The 12918-nt window shown below is 36.1% G+C and overlaps 1 protein-coding gene across 1 annotated transcript in view; it reads left to right on the forward strand.

Moving 5' to 3' along the window:
• LOC118836591 (meprin A subunit beta-like) overlaps nt 1-12918 on the forward strand; it is a 62821-nt gene that overhangs the window by 39856 nt on the left and 10047 nt on the right. The gene's annotated exons all lie outside the window — the stretch shown is intronic.

A 12918-nucleotide genomic window follows, 5' to 3' on the forward strand; every position in this document is an offset into this window, starting at 1 on the left:
TAGAAAATGAACAGGCTTATCTTTTTCTCTGTCATTTGTTAGCCTCTGTTTGCTCTACTTTAACCAGGGAGCTTCATCTCTTGCTTGTTCTGCATCCAAGCTCCCTGTCTTGCATGGCATTTTTTGAAAGATTCAGTTATTTGAACTTTAACTATTCTGAGGGTTCTTACAAGTCCATATGACTCTTTTTTTATTCCCACATGGCGCCACTCAGTTCTAATAAGAGGTGCTCCTTATTACCTCTAGAATAGCCATAACTCTCTATTGGTATTTAAAACCCATTATGATGTGGCTCTAGCTTACTTTCATCTTCCTCTCTTCCTTTGTTCCTTTATTTTTTTCTTCCTTCTCTTTTCTTTTGTCCTTTCTCCTCTTCATCTTTCTTTCCCTTATTCCCTTCCTCCCTTTCGTTCTCTTTTTAAAATACAATTTATTGATCCATTTTCTTTTCCAGTCATTTCACTGCTTTGCAATATTGAACCTTCCCTTGTGAAAAATAGAACCAACAAAAGCATCCATCTGATTGCCACACCTGAGATATATATATATAATATATAATATACATGTATGTACATATGTATATGCACACATACACCAAATATTCTACCTTTCTACATTCTTATCTATTTTTCCAGGCTTATTACAATATTATACAATTCACCTATGTGACATTCCAGCCAAACTGTTCTGATTGCACTTCTTCCTGTGCAGAATTCTACGTCCGTCTCTTAGTCTTGCACAGACTTTCCCCAATTCTTGGAATGTTTTCTCTCTTCACTTCTACGTCACAGAATCTCTAACTTCCTTCAAAAGTCAGCTCAATTACCACTTTCTTTTTGAAGCATTTTCTGATTCCCTCAGTTGTTAGTGCTGCCTTCTCCCGTTACTTTTTATATATTACTTATATTTGCATATGATCTTTCTTGGAATGTAATCTCCTTTCAGACAAGGTCTGCTTCACTTGTCACTCTGTATCCCTTCTGCTAGGCAGGAACTATGTGCATGACACATAGTAGAAGACAATTCACAGAATCATAGAATTTGAGAGTTGGAAGGGACAACTATCTAGTCCAATCTGCAGCCAAAAGGAATCCCCATTGTTGCACACTTGCCAAATAGTCATTCAGTCTCTTCTTGAAGACCTTCAATGAGGGACAACCCACCATCTCAGGAGACTAGGCAGGTCATTGAACTTTCGGACAGCTCTAGCTCGTAGCAAGTTTTTCCTGACATCAAACATAATTTGCTTCTTTTATCTTCCCCTGATTACTTCCAGTATGCATTCTAGGATGCTTTTCTTCTACATGACACCTCTTCAACACTTGCACGTAGCTCTATATTCCCCCTGAACCTTTCCTTCTTCAGGCTAAACCTTCCTATTTCCTGATAGGAAGTAGACTCCATGTTCGTCACCATTCTGGTTGGCTGGATTCTCCAGAAGCCATGCCTGTCTGAATGCAGTCTAAGATGTCATGTGCTTTTTGGTTTACCATGTCATACTAGGTCATATCGATGTTTAACTCACTCAAAACCTCAATATTTTTTAGACAGACTCCTTATAACTATGTTCTTACTTTTGACGATGACTTCTTTTTAACCCAGTAGAAACTTCACATTTATTCCTATCAAATTTAATCTTATTAGATTAACTCCAATACTGTGGTCTGGCTGGGAAGATTATTTTGGATTCTGGCCGTCATCAAGTGGGTTATCTAACCCTCCTATTTTTTTGTTATCAGCAAATTTGATGATCATGCCATTTTATCTTATGTAATATTGATAAAAATATCAAACAACCCAGGAACAATCCTCAGGGCACTCCACTGAGACTTCCTGCCAAGTTGACATTGAACTATTAATGACTATTCTTTGCATTTGACCTTTCACTTGTTTTGAGTTTAACAGTATTATGACAGTTCACATCTCTATTTGCCATTAGACCATATTTTATTAAATGTTTTCCTAAAATCTAGACAGCTCAACCCTTGTTTGCTTTGTAGAGTTACTTTAATCCATTAGTTTAACAAATAGCTGTTGATATACAAGACCCTGATCTAGGAACTTCCAGAAATATTCTTTATTTCCTATTTGTATGTGAACTTAAAAACAAACCAAATTCAGCATTTCAGTATACAAAATAGAACATAAAAAGGATTTTATATGAAACCATTAATTTATATTTCGTAATTGTTGCTTTTCTAAAAAGTATATATTAAATTCAATACTTTCATTCAAAATTTTCCTGTTTGTGCTTCTACTGCATATCCTCCTGTTCTTCTCTGTGCACTTTTAAAAATTGTTTCAGTGGTCCTCTTTTTGGAATCACCAGTGCTAATCCCTCTTCTGCTCTCCTTTGCTTACCAATTAAAAACAGAATTAAAAATGCTAACCCTTGCAACAAATAAGCATAGTTAAAACAAATCCAAGCTATATCTATGTAACAAAATCTAGTCTCTCTGAATCTTGAGTCTATCATCTCTCTGTCAGTAGGTGATTTGGGCAGTTTTCATTCATCATTTCTTGAAATACAGTGTCCATGCTTTCTTTTCCTGATCATAGTCTTCTGGGAATCCAATGATTCTTAAATCTCTCTCCTGGAGCTTTTTTCCATATCAGTTTTTTTATTTAAGAAATTTTAATTTCTTTCTATTTTTAATAATCTTTAGATTTTGCTGTATTGTTTCTTGCCACTTCATGGAGTCACTGATTTCTGTTTTGGTGTATTCTAATTTTTAGTAAGTTTTTAATATGAATAGTTTACCACTTTTCTTTTAAGCTATTTATTTTTTCTAATTGGTCCCTCCAGAGATTTCACCTCATTTTTCATCTCTTGCTTAATTTTTTCTAGATATACATGTGGTCATTGTGGAAAATGCATTTTCCTTTGAACCCCTGCTTGAAGTTGTTATGGAACTTGTAGTGGAGATTTGAGGGTATCTCTGGATCTATAATACTTTTTTTTAGTAGTCCATGTCTTCTCTTTTCTCATTTCTCTAGCCTTAGTTCCTAAATTGGGTTTGTGCCAGGGCCATGCTCTACCTTCAGCTCTGTTTTTGATTGTGATGGTGCACCCTGCTTGATTTCAATCTGTTTCACTTGGGCTCCTGTCCTGACCTCCACTCCGATGTCTTTACCAATATACACACTACAGAGAGTAGATTTTTAGGTTCTCCTTTATCTTTTAGGTTTAGAGCCCTGGATCTTCTTGGCTTTCTTTGGCATCTTTAGACAGAGTGCTAGGAACTTTGGAACCTGATCACTTGGTCTGGCCCAGTCTGAACACTTGAAGTCCCACATTTATCACTGCCATTTACTTTCCAACCTCTCTTGGGCTTTCTCGTGGGAGCTCTCTGCTCTTTCTCCCTTCATGCAGAGAGTCTTATTGGCTACAGTTTTCCCTGGCTCATCTCTGGTCACATTGCTAATGCATCTTTGAAGTCCTATTTGTGGGCTAATTGTGATTGTTTAGCCATGCTAAATAATAATGCCTCTTAGAGTCATCTCCAGAGTGCTGCACCTTTGAATTTAATGTAAGTCAATAAAAGGCCTCTGTGTGAGTCATCTTACCACGGTCTGCCTTGTTTTTAGGTGCTATTCTTCACAGGTACTAGAATAGATAGCCAACTGTAGCAGAATCACAACAGTTAATATGAATTCCATGCTTGGTCCTCTGGCATGAGCAATTGCATTCAGAATATCTTTGCTTTACTAATTGAGTTTCTTCTTCTTCTTCTTCTTCTTCTTCTTCTTCTTCTTCTTCTCTTCTTCTCTTCTTCTTCTTCTTCTCTTCTTCTTCTTCTTCTTCTTCTCTCTCTCTTATTCTGCTGTTAATAATTGTTTGGGGTTATTGAGGCTCTTCATTGCTTCTGTTTCTCTTTTTTTGCCCCACCTTTCTTTTACCACTTCACTGTTTGTCAATCCCTTCAGTAGTGCATGCAGAAGCAGGGAGAGGATAAAGCTGGAATCAATCAGTTCTGTAATTTGTTAGCCTCTCTTATAGGTTGGGGAGGAGAGTAATCTAAAAGCAATGATTGAAATGACGCTTGGAGATCTGGAGAGAAAAGCCGGGCTATTTGTCAGCCGTCTTACCACTTTATGCCTTGTTTTTAGGTGCAATCCAATTGGGAAATAGACATTCAGGGCAAACAAACCATCTCCATAGGAAACTCTGTGACAAGATAGGGATAGTTCAACATGAGCTCTTCCATGCCCTGGATTCGTGCATGAGCATTCTCGTACAGATCGAGATGACTATCACAGTAATGATGGACAGAATTTTTCCAGGTATGATTTCCTTGCTTGTTTTACTTTTTGTATAAAAGAGTTTAGAGCTAGAGGAAGGAAGATGGCGTCTCCTGTCAGTTATTATGGTGTCAAATAAGCTTTATTAAGCACTTATTTTGTACCAAACACTAGCAATACAAAGAAATTTTTTTTTAAAATGGCATCTGTCCTCATAGAGTTCACATATTAATGGAAGAGACGATGCAAAACTATTTATATACAAGGTATACAATGTAATGGAAGATGCTCTCAGACAGAAGGCATTAGCAAGGAAAAAGGCCAGTTATAGAAGGCAAGATTTGAGCTGAGTCTTGAAGGCAGCCAGGGAAGCCAGAAGGCTGATGATATAAGGAGGGTGAGCATTCTAGGTATGGAGTGAAAAAGCATGGAGTTAGGAGATGGAGGGTCATGTTCAAGGAACAGGAAGAAGACCATTGTCGCTGGATCATCAAGGATATGAAGGGGATAAAGATAAGAAGACTGTAAAGGTAAAAAGGGACAAGTTGTCAAGAACTTAAAAGCCAAACAGAGAATTTTATATTTGATCCTGAGGTAATAGGAAGCTAAATAAATAGTGGGAATCATCTGTTTAGAGATGATTACTGAACCCATGTGAGCTGATGAGATCATCAGCTAGATAGTTCAGAGGGAGAAACGAGAGGGCTAGAACTCTGGGAGACACTCTCCAGCGGTGGTCATTATTTGTATGATAGCGCAGCAAAGGAGACTAAGAAGGAGCACTCAGTCAGCCAGGAGAACCAAGAGAGTGCAATGCCATGAAATCTCAGAGAGAAGAGAGTAATAAGAAGAGGATGATCAATTAAAGTCTTTGAAGAAGTCAAAAAGCATGAGAATTGAGAAAAAAGCTATTAGATTTGGCAATTAAGATTAATTCAACAATTAGCTTTGGAGGGAGTAGTTTTAATGAATGAAGAGGTCAATGCTAGACTGTAGAGACTTGAGAAGAGAGTGAGAAGAAAGGTGGAGACAGAATTTCTAAGTATTTAATGATGAAAAGAAAGAGAGATATAGGAGAGATGTAGGAGTTAATGAGGGTGGTTGGATCAAGTGAGGGAGAGATATAGATGTATTTTAGGTAGCTAGGAAGTACATTCATCAAGGAAAAATTGAAAATCATTGAAAGAGTAAGGTTCAGGAAGAAATCACTTTGGCAGCTGTGTAGAAAGATGAACAAACTCAATCACAAAGTGTTTATATATTTGTTCAGTTACAAATCCAACTAGCCAATGGCAAAGCCAGAACTAGTAACCAATTATGAAACTTTCCTCCTTACTGTGTTGCCTTCCAATAGAGATACATCTTAACATAATGTTTAGCATAACATATATGGAGTGCAAATATTATATATAATTATACAATGTAAGATGTAAATATTACTACATAAATATGTAATGAGTATACATTGTTTGGCAATGTTAATATCTTTTGGACCATTTATCTATTAGGGAATGATCTTATGTTTTATAATTAACCTCAATTCCCTATATATTTAAGAAATAAGACCTTTATCTGAGAAGCTTACTGTAAATTTTTTTTACATATTTCCCGATTTCCTTCTAATTTTGGCTCCATTGTTTTTGTTTGTGCTAAAACTGGTTAACTTAATGCAATCAAAATGACCATTTTACCTCCCTTGATCCCTTTCTATCTCTTGTTTGGTCATAAACTCTTCCCATCTGATGCTTAATTTTCTTCATTCTCCTCAATATTTAACTTATCTTGGTATGTGGAGTGAGATGTTGGTTTATGCCTAGTTTCTGCTAGATTGCTTTCCATATTTCTTAGCATTTTTCCCCAATGGTGAACTCTGGCTCCAGAAGCTTGGATCTTTTTTTATTTATCAAACACTAAATAAATATGGTCAAAAAATTACTTCAGTATATTGTGTACCTAATGTGTTTCACGAATCAACCACTCTATTTTTCAGCCAGTATTAGATTGTTTCGATGATTATTGCTTTGTCATCACTTTGAAATCTGATACTGCTAGGCTGCCTTCCTTCATATTTTTCATTGATTCCCTTTATTCTTGACCTTTTGTTCTTCCAGATGAATTTTTTAAATTATTTTTTTCTACATCTATAAAAGAATTGTTTGGTAATTTGGATGGCATGGCTTTGAATAAGTAAATTAATTTACAATTGTCATTTTTATTATTATGTTTCAATTTGATGTTTATATTTGTATATTTTATTTATATTTTATTACGTAATATCGTATATATATATATTATATGATATATTATTTAATATTTCATATATTTTATTATATTTTATTATTTGGCCTACCAATGAGCAGTTAATAATTTTGCATTTGTTTAGATCGATCTTTATTAAATTAAAATGTCTATACCCTTAAGGAATTTAAGTTCTAATTTATGCTTCCAATCCTTTATTGAAAGTAATTTTTATTGCATTATGATCTGAAAGGGATGCATTTAATATTTCTGCTTTTCTGCATTTGTTTGTGAAATGTTTGTACCTTAAAATATGGTCAAATTTTGTGAAGGTACCATGTACAGCTCAGAAAAAGGTATACACCTTTTTATTCCCACTCAACATTGTTCAGAGGTACATCATATCTATCTTTTCTAAAATTCTATTCATCTCCTTAATTTTTTTCTTATTCATTTTAGATTCACCTAGTTCTGAGAAGGGAAAGTTGAGGTCCCCGACTAGTATAGTTTTACTATCTATTTCCTCCTGTAACTCATTAAATTTTTCCTTTAAGAATTTGGATGCTATGCCATTTGTTACCTATTTGTTTAGTACTACATTATCTACGGTATCTCTTAGCAAAATGTAGTTTCCTTGATATCTCTTTTAATTAGGTCTATTTTTTGGTTTGTTTCTCTGAAATCATGTTTTGTATTCCTGCCTTTTTTTACTTCAGTTGAAGCATAATAGATTCTGCTCCATGCCTATATTTTAACTTTGTGTGTCTTTCTAGTCAGTTCTGGTTTTTCATCAGAATGCCTGGAAGTCCTCTATTTCATTAAATATCCATTTTCCCTCATTATATTTAGTTTTGCTGGGCAGGTTCTTCTTCTTCTTCTTCTTCTTCTTCTTCTTCTTCTTCTCTTTCTTCTCTTCTCTTCTTCTTCTTCTTCTTCTTCTTTCTTTCTTCTCTTCTTCTCTTCTTCTTCTCTTCTCTTCTTCTCTCTTCTTCTCTCTCTCTTCTCCTCCTCCTTCCTTCTCCTTCTCCTCCTTCTCTCCTCCTTCTCCTCCTTCTCTTCTTCTTCATCTTCTCCTCCTCCTCCTCCTCCTTCTCTCCTTTTCCCAATTACATGTAAAATTAACATTCTTTTTTTTAAAATTTTGAGTTCCAAATCCTCTCTTTGCCTTCCATTACTCCCCCCAGCTTGAGAAGGCAAGCACTTTGATATTAATTATCCATATGAAGTCATGCAAAACATATTTCCATATTAGTCATGTTGCAAAAAAAAACCCACAAAACAGGCCCCAATAGAGAAAGTAAAAAAAAGTATGCTTTGATCTTCATTCAGATTCAATCAGTTCTTTCTTGGGAGTTTGATAGCATTTTCCATCATAAGTCCTTTGGAATTTTCTTGGATTATTGGATTATTGTGTGATTGGATTATTGTGATTATTGCTGAAAGCTGTCATTCACACTTCATTATTGTACAATATTGTTGTTATGGTGTACAATGTTCTCCTGGTTCTGTTCACTTCACTTTGTATCAGTTCATATAAGTCTTCCCAGGTTTTTCTGAAAAATTCTGTTCATCATTTCACAGAGCACAATAGATTCCATCACAATCATAAACCACAACATGTTTAGCCATTCTCCAAATGAATGGCATCTTCTCAATTTCCAATTCTTTGCCATCACAAATAGAACTTCTATAAATATTTTTGTACATATAGGTCCCACTCCTCTCTTTCTCTTTGGGATATAGACAGTAGTGTATTGCGGTGTGAAAGGGAACGCATAATTATAGCTCTTGGGTATAGTTCCGAATTGTTCACCAGATTGGTTGAACCAATCCACAATTCCATCAGTAGTGCGTTAGAGTCCCAATTTTTCACCTCCTTTTGGAAGGTTATTCTTAGTTGTAATCCCAGATCCTTTGCCTCCCAATAATCATATTCAAAACCCTCCACTCTTTTATTGTGGTAGTTTATAAATCCTTTGTGATCCTGGCTCTGGCCTTATGGTATCTGAATAATTTTTTTCTTTCTGCTTGTGGTACATTCTCCTTGATTTGGGAGTTCTGGAATTTAATTACAATATTTCTGAGAGTTTTCATTTTGGGATCTCTATCAGGAGTTTATCAATGGCTTCCTTTAATTTCTATTTTCTCTTATAGTTCTAGATATCTAGATATTCCCTACGTTCTACATCTAGAGGTATTCCTCTTTAGTTTCTTGAAATATGGCCACTAGTCTCTCTTTTTGGTCATGAGTTTGAGGTAGTCCAATAATTCTTAAATTATCTCTCCTCAATCTTTTTTTATATCAGTTGTTTTTCTGATCTATTTTTTCATTTCTTTTACTTTGTTTTACTGTTTCTTGATGTCACATGGAGTCATTAGCTTACACTTGACCAATTCTAATTCTTAAGGAATTATTTTCTTCAGTGTACCTCTTTAAAAAAATCTCTTTTCCAATTTGTGCAATTCCATTCTTTAAGAAGTTATTTTCCTTAGTGACATTTTTGGCCTCTTTTATCATTTAGCCATTCTCTTTTTTAAAAGGGCTATTTTATTCAGTATTTTTATGCCTTTTTTATCAAGCTGTTAATTTTCTTTTCACATTTTCTCATATTACTCTCATTTCCTTCCCATTTTCTTCTGCTGTTTTTTGCTTTTAAAAGTCATTTTGCTCTTGTAAAATATGCAACACCCATTTCTATTAAAAACACTAGAGAAAATAAATGAATGGAGTCTTCCTTAAAATGGTAAGTAGCATCTACCCAAAACCATCAGCAAGCATTAATGGGGATAAGCTAGAAGCATTCCAATAAGATCAGGGGTGAAAGAAGGATGTCCATTGTTATTCAACACAGTACTAGAAATGTTAGCTTTAACAATGAGAGAAGAAAACGAATTGAAGGAATTAGAATAGGCAAAGAAGAAACAAAGCCATCACTCTTTGCAGATGATGTGATGATATACTTAGAGAATCAAGTAAAAAACTACTTGAAACAATGAACAACTTTAGCAAAGTTGCAGGATATAAAATAAACCTATACAAATCATCAGCATTTCTACATATTACTAACAAAGCCCAACAGCAAGATAGCAAGAGAAGTTCCATTTAAAGTTCCTGTAGACATTATAAAATATTGGGAGTCTACTTGCCAAAACAAACCGAACAACTGTATGAACAGAATTACAAAACTCTGCATTTTGCTTTGAGACTTTGCTTGATATTTTCATATTTTTGTCTTCTTCAGATTTTCTGTCTTGAACTTCCCTTTTACCATAGTAGATTGTTATTTTCAGGTTCTTTTGCTGTTGTTGTTTCCTGATTTTCCATCCTTAACTTGATTTTGAACTTTGTTTTACAGTTGGAATCTGCTTACTTCTGAGGTGACGTCACTGTCCCAATCATTAGGCTTTTTTCCCCCTTCTGTTTTTGTAGCTAGTTCTGGGGTCTGTAAGTTTTAAGTACTTCCAAGGTGGTATAATCCAAGGAGAGGTGTGGCCACTACTCTCCTGATCTGAATTCTAGCCCCTATCCAGGAAAGACACCTGCTCGCTTCTGACAACAGGCATTAGTGGATCTTCTCTGTCCCAAATTGTGACCAGGAGCTAGACCCCTGCTCTTCTTCTGCCCTGGAATTGCTACCGGAATTTGGGCCCCTGCTGCCTTGCAACCACAAGTACTCCTCTCTCTGCCTTGGAACTATGACCTGGAATTGGGTCATGGGCTTTAGAGCTTGTAAATGGTGCCAAGTCCTGTAACACATGCCCACAAGGGGGTCCCCTGTATATCTTTCTTACCAGGTTTCAGTCCCCTTACCATTTTCCAGGTGGTGAGAACTCCTGGTACTAGTGCTCTTGCTTTTGCCATCACTGCTGCTGCCCCCAAGGTCAGCAGATGGTGTTGTCACCATACTATATTCCCAATCCCCACCCCAGTGCTACGGACCTCTCCTGACCTCCTGCAATGTCCTGAACTGGGAAAATGTCTCACCCTGGCCTTCTATTGGCTATGCTGCTCCAGGATTCTATTTGATGTCTTATTTTAAAGTTGTTTGGAGGGGGATGTTGGGAGAGTTTGCCTAAAATGCTCCCTCTACTCTGATATCTTGGCTTTACCTCAAGGTAGGCAATTCTTGGGTAGGGTCCTGGCAATGAGTGTAGGTTACCTATGAAATATCTGAGCTAAGTATCACCAGAGGGTCACCCCCTTGGAGGTGAATTTTCCAACTATAGCCACTCATGAAGACAGATAGTTGTGGGATTGAAATCTATGGTGGTAGAGGGAGAACCTAAAGTGATGAAACCGTATTGAAGCATTGAAATAAATATGTCCACATGGATCATATTTTAGAAAGTGTTATTTCATGTAAAATTCTTCTGACTCTGTCATTCCTTTCTGATGCACCCTCCCTTCATTATCTTCTCTGTGCTACACATCCCATCATCACCTCTTCGTACTCATCCATTTTACCTGCTAATAATCTAAACTTTTCCAACATATTTTCCAGTATATTCTACTTCCACATTTCAGTAATTCTCTTCCCATCTTTAGCCATTGTGATTCACGAACTCTACTTCTGTTACCATCTCTTATTGGCACCTCTCTGCCAGAACTTCCTTTCACGGATAGGTGCTGGGAAAAGAGGGGACTGAGCTATTACAATATGGATATTGGAGCTTAAGGATGGCCTTTGTATCACCACCTCAAGGTCGGTTTACCTTCACTCCTGAGTATCTTCTAGTTTAAAGTAGCTTTGCTGTCATTCAATGACTTATGGTACTGACCAATGCAACTTTCTTTTAGGAGCTAAAAGATGACGCTTAAGATGTGATGAAAGTCAACATATACTCGGATACCACATTCCTAGACTTTTCATAAAATAATAAATTCCTTTTTTGTGGGGGTTAGGAGCTATGATTTCATCATTGTGGGGAAACCCATCTACTGTGCAGATCAACAACTAGTGTAGAACTTATGTCTTAGAGAGTTGCCTGGAAGCACTGAGGATTTAAGTGACTTGTCCATTATTACATATTAACTCATGTCAATGTTAGGACTTAAACCTAGGTCTTCCTAGTCCCAGTGCCAGGACTCTATCCATTTTGGAAGCATGGCAGAAAGTATATGAGTATAATAGAATCATAAAAATTCAGAGCTAGAAATGACCTGAGAGTAGTAGGGATAGAATGGAAAGCATTGGTTTGGAAATCAAAATATTTAGATTTGAATTCCAGCTCAGCCACTTACTGGTTGAATGATCTTCAATGGGTTGGACTAGATGGTCACTGAGGTCCCTTCCGACCCTCCAATTGCATGATCTCCAACAGTTGTTTAACTTTACTTAGCTTTAGTTTCTTCTTTCATGAAAAGGACATATGTGTTATACTATGTATGCCACTGGAACATTAAGGATCAAATGAAATATGTATTCAAAGTGTAATATACTTGTAAAGCACAATATAGATGTCAGTTCTTTATTCTCCGAATGTATCCGTATCACATAGTTTATTTTAATTTAAATTTTGTTATTTTTAAGGTTTCATTATGAACTTGACTGTCATCAACAAACATAATTTCATATTCAAAGGTTATAAAAAGAGGTTTGAATATGAAACCATGAACAGGCTATGTAAAGCTTAAAAGTTATATCCTATTTAAGGTGGTAGTAACATCACCACCATTCTTGTTTATTTCCCTTTCTGAATTTCCTTTGTTCCCTCCTGAGTATTAAAAAATAATCAATGTTCTTTTCTTTCTTTTCTTTTGCATCACTATCACTACCCCTCGTAGAACTCCCATTAATCTCGCACGACACTCCAGGCAAAAAATTTAGTAAGCACCTACTGTGTGCCAGGCACTGGAGAAGCAAAGAAAAGCATAACAAAGTTATAGTCAAGCAAAACATTTATTGTATTGTGTATGTAGTGTGTGGAAATGTGGACATATAATGCCATTTAGTACCATATAACATGGCATAGTGGATACAGTGTAGGCCTGAGAGTCAGGAAGACCTGAATTCAAGACCTGCTTCTAATCCATACTAGCTCCATGGTCAAGGGCTGGTCATTGAGCCTCTCAGTGTTCCCAAGTAATTCTCTAAGGCCATAAGTTAGAACTAAGTTGCTGATCTGCACGGCGAGTTTCCTCACCGGGAGCCCCTCACAGGGGTGAAACCAGACATAGGCACAAAGAACCATGAAAGGAACATTATTCACAACTACCTTGTATTTGCTATAAGATAACTTAAGGTTCATAAACACTAAGCTTTTAAAATTTAATATTATTCATACTTTTAATTTTATATCATTGATGTAATTTTTTATTGTATTTATTTTAGACAGAGAGTCAAATTTCGTCTGTTTTAGTGAAATGTTCACTGTGACTACACATCTGTGATGCATTACCCCAAAACTGCCTTCCAAAGGGGATCAGAACCAACAATT

This window comes from Trichosurus vulpecula, chromosome 1 (genome assembly GCF_011100635.1).
Source record: "Trichosurus vulpecula isolate mTriVul1 chromosome 1, mTriVul1.pri, whole genome shotgun sequence".
NCBI classification, from domain to species: domain Eukaryota; kingdom Metazoa; phylum Chordata; class Mammalia; order Diprotodontia; family Phalangeridae; genus Trichosurus; species Trichosurus vulpecula.